We start from the raw sequence: 7,592 nt of genomic DNA, 5'->3' as shown, positions 1-7,592 counted from the left end.
ATTCATGATGCACTGGAAAGTAGCAGGTGCATTTGTGAGTCCAAATGGCATCACCTTGAACTGATAGTGGCCGTGATGAGTTTTAAATGCAGTTTTGTACTCATCCTCTGGATGCATTCTCACTTGATGATATCCTGACCTCATATCAAGCTTGGTAAAGAACTTAGCTCCATGTAATTCATCTAAGATCTCTTCAATGATTGGCATGGGAAACCTGTTTTGATTGTGATGTCATTCAATCTTCTATAGTCTACACAAAATCTCCATGTACCATCCTTCTTTTTGACCAAAAGGACTGGTGAAGCAAAAGGACTATGGCTATGAGCTATCAAGCTAGCTTGCAAAAGCTCCTGAACTTGTCTCTCTATCTCAGTTTTGTGTAATGGTGAATAGTGGTAATGTTTAGAATTGATGGGGATAGATCCAGGCAAAAGTGGAATGGTATGGTCATAGGCTCTTTGTGGTGGTAGGGTTTTGGGATCAGTGAACACATCACTATAGGTTGAAAGAATGGCAAGAGTGTCAGATGGTGGGGAAGTTTCACTAGGTTTGGTTGGATTGGTTGCTGGGACATAGTCTAGTAGAACAAAAGCCCATATATCATTGCCCTTTGTGGAGTTAAATACCTTAGTGGCTGAGATAGACTGAAGTTGTAGAGGAGGTTCTATGATTCCTTTTAGCTTGACAGGTTTGTCTTGGACCCAAAATTCCAGTGTTTTGTGTTGCCAGTCACATTGCATGGGACTATTGGATTGGAGCTAATCAAAACTAAGGATGGCATCATATGGATGCATATCCAAGACCATCATATCAGTAGATAGTGTATGGCCTTGACAATACTAGGACAATCCTTGTACCTTTTTGTTGGTGGTCATCTATTCACCATTTGCTAGCTTCACTTTTTTCTTGAGTGGACACTATAGGTAACTTGGCCAAAGCAACAAACTGAGAGCTAATGAAGCTATGGGAGCTGCCACTATCAACAAGGATGAGTATCACCTTATCCTAGACTCTGGCTTTCAGCTTGATATAGTTTGTGTTGTCCACACTAGAAATAGCATGCAGTGACAACTAGCAAAAGTCTTCATGAAGTGTGTCTTCAGCTGCCAATTGGTTGAGGACCTCATCAGATAGTTCTCTGTCAAGATCATTGATGACCAATGCATTGGCTTGAGGCTTGTTTCTCTTAGAACACACTTCTAGGTGGCCAGGTACAAATTTGTCACCACAATTGAAACAAAGACCATTTGCTTTCCTATAGTCCCTTAATTGCCTATCCTTCCACAGAGAAGTGAGTTGAGTTGCTGGCTTGGGTTCAACTCTTGGTGGCATGTAGGGTTTTGGTTGACTAACATTTCATTGATAAGCCTTGCTTTTGTCATGGACTCCCTGCTGAATCTTAGCAATGATTGAAGCCTTATGCACCGTTGGTAGCATTTGACTCTCTATTGTTCCTCTGATTTCTTCCTTAAGGCCTCTGATGTAATGAGGAAGAACATGTCATCATAATTAGGATTGTGCATGGTTATAGCGAACTGCAATGCTTGGAACTGGGTGGTGTACTCTGTCACTGTCCCAGTCTGCTTGAGGTCCAATAAATCATTCATGGTTGTTCGATAGTCATCGGCTCCAAACTCCTCTTCCACTACAGCACAAAAATAATCCCAATCCCTGAAAGTATGGTTTAGGTTGTAAGCTTGGCACCACTTAGCAGCATTACCCTCAAAATGCAAATGAGCAGCTGTAATCCACATGCCCTCTGGCAACTGATACAGGTCAAAGTAACTCTGACAATTATCCTTCCATATCTTAGGATATGTACCATCAAATTTGGGGAACTGCATTTTGGGCATAGTTGTGCTTGGCAAAGTGTCTCTTCTCCCAATTCATTGTGGGTGTCTCCTGATCTTAGAAGTTTCTGCCTTAATAGTCTCTTTATCCCTAGCAAAGACATTTTAAAAGGATGCCTTCTCCCCAAACAACATGGATGCCCCATCATCATCATCATAAGCAGCTTCATTTTCAAACTATCTCATTGTCAACTGTGCCACTGCTGCCCCATTGGCTTTGACTTGTTGAGCTATCATGTGTTGTTTAGCAGAGTAGTTATCCATGGCTGCTCCCCTAATATCCATCTGGGCTTTCATCTGTTGTTGAAGTTCCCCAATATCATTGACTCTGGTGAACAACAGATCGAATTGCTCCATGACCTGGTCCATGAACTGCTTCTCATCGTCCGCACTTCTGGCCATGGTGTCCAACAGAATTTGAGTCTGTTTCAATGGTTTAAGTGGAGCCATGGTGACTGATGGGCAGGATCCGAACCACTTGGTGTAATCGGAGGAAGGGAAGGGTTTGGTGGAAGTGATGGGGCTGCTGGAGTAGTGGAGAGGGGAAAGGCCAGGTAGCCGACACCAAAATCATCACTGACCCAACTCAACCCAAAGGAGGGACCTCTGGGACTTCGTGTCGAACACCACACGGGTGTGACTGAGATCAACCTGCCCACCAGAATTACGAGCTGTAGATCAAAGTGACGGGATCGAGACAGTACCTGAGAGGGAAGAGCAGATGTCGAGCAAGAACGGCGGACGGTGGTGATGGAGGAGGTGGGGAGGTGGTAGGACGTCGGACCAGTAGATCCGCCGGTGAATGCGTCGGATTTGCAGGTAGGAAGCGATGAGGAAGAGCGTTGTGCTCGTCACCCACGCCGAGGATAGAGTGTCTCTGATACCACTTGTCACACCCTTGGCCGCCGGCGATCACCGTCGACGTGAGCACACACAAGAGGAACCAGTGACGAGGACGCCGGCAGGGTAAACCCCTCTGCCTTGGCTGTTTTACTTTCTGATGATTGACTCCCGGTGCCGTGAACGGTTCGGCACTTATGTGCTCTTACAAAGATTGGCCATCAGGGCCCACATGACAGTGTTTAAATTGAAAACGTAAATAGATCTTTACGCCAACAGTTTACAAGACGCGGCTTCTCTGCTCCTATATGTCGTCCAGCACGACACTCGTGCTTGTCAGGTCTGCGCTATCGCCTGCGCCATTGTCCTCACCCGCACCGTCGCCCTCGTCGATTTGAGACAATTAACTCGTTCTTTTTGCGTTGATTCATGCTATGACATGAGTTGAAGCTACTCTAAGAGTTAACTGGACTAAATCGACTCGAGCACGTAGAAATCGATGATTTTCGTTTTGGGGGACTTTTTCGTGTTCTTGGCTCGATCTAAAATTTCCTGGAGATTGGGTAGAAATTGGGCGACGATTCTTTCGGGATAGCTCACTAACTCCTTGGTGATTACCTGTGCAAATTTTGGGAACTATTGATGGAGTTCTTGATCGATTTTCGTTCAATTTTTGGGCCGGGTTCTCTCTGTTCCTAGAGCTCTGGCCCTTTGTTCTTCGTCGGTCTCCTAGTGCTCGTCCGTGTGAGAACCGTTGGGCCACTGGTGTAGGCAGGCATGGTGGTGGCAGTCGACGTAGTAGCTCCTGCCGCCGAGTTTGGTTCTGAGCCCCCCACGGTGTTCTTCTGTTGTGCGTCAAGCTGGTCACCGACGACCGCAGTTCTGTGTGCTTCTCCGTGCGTGTCTGTTCTAGTTCATGCTTGCTGCATGTGGGTCTGTGCAGTCCCAGATCCCGCAGGTGAAATTGCTTCTGCGTTTATGTAACTGCAGCAACCACCATACCTTGTGTAATCAACAAAATAGTTGTACCCGTCAGTTGAAGCTGCAGCTTCATTGGTTGTATTCAGCCATGGTTTAGTTCCACCCCAATATCCCAAAAAGTACTACAGTATCTGTCACATCGAATATTTGCGGTCCGTGCATGGAGCATTAAATGTAGACGGAAAAAAAACTAATTGCACAGTTTAGTGGGAAATTACGAGACGAACGTTTTAAGCCTAATTAATCCATGTTTAAACACTATTTGCCAAATAAAAACGAACGTGCTACAGTAGCCCCGAATTCCAACTTCCTGAAACTAAACAAAGCCTCAGTATGGGTTCGATTTGATGCTTGTAACAGTGGAGTGCCTGTGTGATCGATGCTAATATTCATTTTGGGTTTTGACTTCCAGGAGCTGCAGGGTACCAGTTCTGGCTGGACTCTTACCACGTCTTGGCTTCAGGCATAGGTGGATGATGGTGGGCTGTGTGACACTTTGCCTGTGAATTAGCAGATGTTGCTATCTGTTATCCGCTTCTAGATGAAATTACATATTGCCTTGAGAGTTCTTTCTGAAAATAGGGTGCAGCCATGAATTGAAAAACATACCTACAATTAGGCCCTGTTTGGTTCCGACCTCTTAAAACTTTAGTTCCAAAAAATTTTAGGCAGCCTTCTAAAACTTCCTAAAAGAGTGTTTGGTTGCATCTCCTAAAACTGACTAAAAGCAGTAAATGTTGTTGAACAAAGACACTTTTACCCTTCTTTAGGAGAGAGAGAGGGGGGAGGGGGCAATAAATGAGGGGTAGTGGGGGTCCAGGAAGGACTTTAGTAGGTTTTAGGAAGGGGTGGAGCTCCTAAAGAAAAACCAGGTTTTAGGAGAGGGTGTTTGATTCTTTAGACAGATTCTATCCAGATTTTAGCTCCTAAAGCATTTAGGAGGGGGAACCAAACACCCCCTTATTTGTTTTGTCAAGATGACCCTGTGATTACTGTGTCCAATCCAATGTTCAGCAGCACGTATGTCACATGCTCGTGTATTAGTTTATCCCTCGAGTCTTTAGTTGTTGACTTTTGTCTCACAACCTGGCCATGTTTTATGTACATTGATCATGATTCTTAGAGCTTTCATGGATGTTTGCTTCCATTGCAGCCTCAATTATTTCAGATTCATATGCAGTTTTGATATATGCTTGAATGAATGAAGTCTGGCAAAGTGCATGCACTGTTCTTGTTTTGTTTTAGAGACAAAATTATTGGGTTATTTGTGAACAAAGAAAAGTGCATGTTTATGAATGATGATATTGTGTCCATCTTTTCTTTACCTGCTCTTCAGGTGTTCTCTCCTCCAGTGGAGCACATTCTCAAGCTGCCCTGCTCCCCTCGACCGACGATGGCCCTCCGCCGGCCGCTGCTGCCTAGTCACGGTCGCGGCCAGGACAGGGATGGTGAGAAGCAGCGCGTATGGCGGATCCGGCACGGTCAGCCTGGATCTGGCTCCTAGATGGTGAGAGGTGGCGACTGCTGAGTGGACACGAGGATGAAGGGTGGTGAGATGAACATTAACCCCGTTCGTGCTGATATGCGGTCTTTCCTTCCCTTTTGTTGCCTCCCCTTCATTGCCTATGGAATGCGCTGATGATTGTGTCTGATCCTTAACCAATGAAATTGGTAGCAGTACGTATTTTGAGTGCTCCACTACTAATCATTGGTCAGATGGTGATGCAGTTCCCAAATCAGAATAATGGTCAATGATGCTTTGTAAATTTTGCAGTGGCCCGTACTTGTAGTGGCGAACACCAGCTTCTGGTGGACTTGAATCAGCACACAAGTAGCTCTATGTAAGTTAAACGAACTGCTATTGTTATAAAAAAGTTATAAAAAATTAGATCGAGCTTGGGGCTACTGAACTTAGACTTAAGTCCCTGTGCTATACTATATACATTAGAATATTTTTATTGGCCTTGCTCAAATATGTTTGTTCCAGCAGTTCATACTTTGATAGTCATTTGTTTTTATGATACCGATTTTGATGTATATGCACAAAGAATATATTTATTCCTGCAGTAGATAGTCATTTTGTATTCTTGTTTATTCTGTTAGATGGGCTTGCCTGACCAAATAATATAATATTTTTTCTAGATAATTTGATAATGTAGCTATCTACTATATAAATTGCGCAATTCTTCCATATTGCGTGGTGTACTATACTTTCGCTTATTTAGGTTCATATAAATAAATATACAGTGTACTATAGGTTGGTCAAACCGATTACACATTGATTATAGGTTAATCCTAATTATTGATTGATCGTGACATTCTCCTTGTTGTGCAGGTTCTATTTGTTTCTATTTTCCTAATAGTGCTCGATTACATCTCCATGGCTCGGGGTGGAGGTCGGAGCGGGGGGCGTGGCCCGGGGTGGGTAGGGGACGCCGGCCGGCGCCGGGTTTTATACACGGGGAGAGGTCGAGGAGGTGGAGATGGTCATCGCTTCTTCCCCGCTCTCGCTTTGCTTCATGCGCCTGACTTCTTTGCGTGACCACCCGCGGTCCGCCCGCCCGCTAGTAAATAAGGCATGTGGTCGGGCTCTCTCTCCCAGCATAACTTTTTATATAAAAAAATAATAATAAGATTGGAAGGTCTGGCTGAAGGCTGGACTGGAGCATGGACCATGGCATGGCATGCAGCGGCCAGCTAAAAAAAAATACGCGGAAACGCTGAGAAGCGTGCCGGTCATGTGGCCCGGAGATTTGTCCGCACAAGGGTTTCGCCGCCCAGAAGCAGTGGGGTGCAGCTGCCACTTTTTGGCTGCCAGCCTCTCGTCGTGTTGACCTTGATGGGTTTCTTTTTTTTCTCGTTATCATAATCGGTTGACTTCATGCATGGTCGCAGCTTATTTTTTGGAATAAAACGGATTGGACGCATGTGGCGAGTGATTATTGTGTGCGGCGGACTCAAAGCTGGATCGATGGGCGGCAGGGGAAATAAAGCGCCTTGTTTAGGCGCTAAGCAACGCACGGAAAGTACTGGATGATTCATGGAAGGGGTTATCTGGTTGCCTGGTTGGTACTCATACTCCTACTACTGGCTCAGAGGCCGACATGTGCCAGGGAGTACTACTCAGCTTATCTTTTTAGCTAGGCGTTGACATTGTCGCTCTCTATCTTCCGAATTCCGTTGTGTGTCAGTGACTCGATCAGTGCTGAGCTCAGCTGAGCTGCGGAAAGCGGAAAGACAACCAAACTCGTTTGCTCAACTTGTGTGCTGCTGCCGCGCAGATACGGGCGATCCCTATGAGCGCGACCAGAAGATAATCCTCTTTGTTTTATTATTATTTCTCTTCCAACTTCCAACTGAGATGAGAGAAGACAAATCTATGGCTACTAGGCATCTGAAGCTGGTATACAAACTGTGGTTACTAACCTTCCAAAAGCTTACCATATAGTAGTATGGTTACCAAGAAAATCTTCAAAATCAGTGAGAAAAATGTGTATTCTAACAGGACGTTCTTAGAGCCGATCGAAGCACATGAACGGATGCAACGAACTATGTGAGGCAGCGGAACGTACGCCTGGCCCTATCTGGAATGTAATGTAAGCTATCCTCGATGGAGTTGACGCGCCGGTCCAAGTTAGGTCCAGCCTGATTTTCCGCCGTGCATGCATCAGCTCCCCAGCAGTCTTGTCCAATCAATGCAACCATGCTTCGGGAGCTAGCTTGTCTCTCATCGCAGCACGTAACGTGACATATCTATCTCTGGGTTCCATCGCGATTCATACATCTTCTGCGACTAAAAGGAGTAAAATTGTGTATAATTTTTTGGTGCGATTTTTTTTAAGAGTCGCTCCTCCTTCTGGTCCATGCGATACCGCGTCACGCGCTCCACTTCATCCTCCCCCACCGCCAGCCCCGCACGCC

General features: G+C 45.4%; 1 long non-coding RNA gene across 1 annotated transcript; it reads left to right on the top strand.

The window, feature by feature from the left end:
- The first annotated feature begins 4,005 nt into the window (after positions 1 to 4,005).
- On the top strand, positions 4,006 to 6,045 carry LOC136458691 (uncharacterized). The gene is made up of 3 exons (XR_010760039.1): positions 4,006 to 4,150; positions 5,008 to 5,348; positions 5,446 to 6,045. It is a non-coding gene; the product is annotated as an uncharacterized lncRNA (long non-coding RNA).
- The last annotated feature ends 1,547 nt before the right edge of the window (positions 6,046 to 7,592 follow it).

The sequence above is a fragment of the Miscanthus floridulus genome, chromosome 6, assembly GCF_019320115.1.
Source record: "Miscanthus floridulus cultivar M001 chromosome 6, ASM1932011v1, whole genome shotgun sequence".
NCBI classification, from domain to species: domain Eukaryota; kingdom Viridiplantae; phylum Streptophyta; class Magnoliopsida; order Poales; family Poaceae; genus Miscanthus; species Miscanthus floridulus.
The sequence above is the reverse complement of the archived record's forward strand: the minus strand, read 5'-3'. Positions and strand labels throughout refer to the sequence as shown.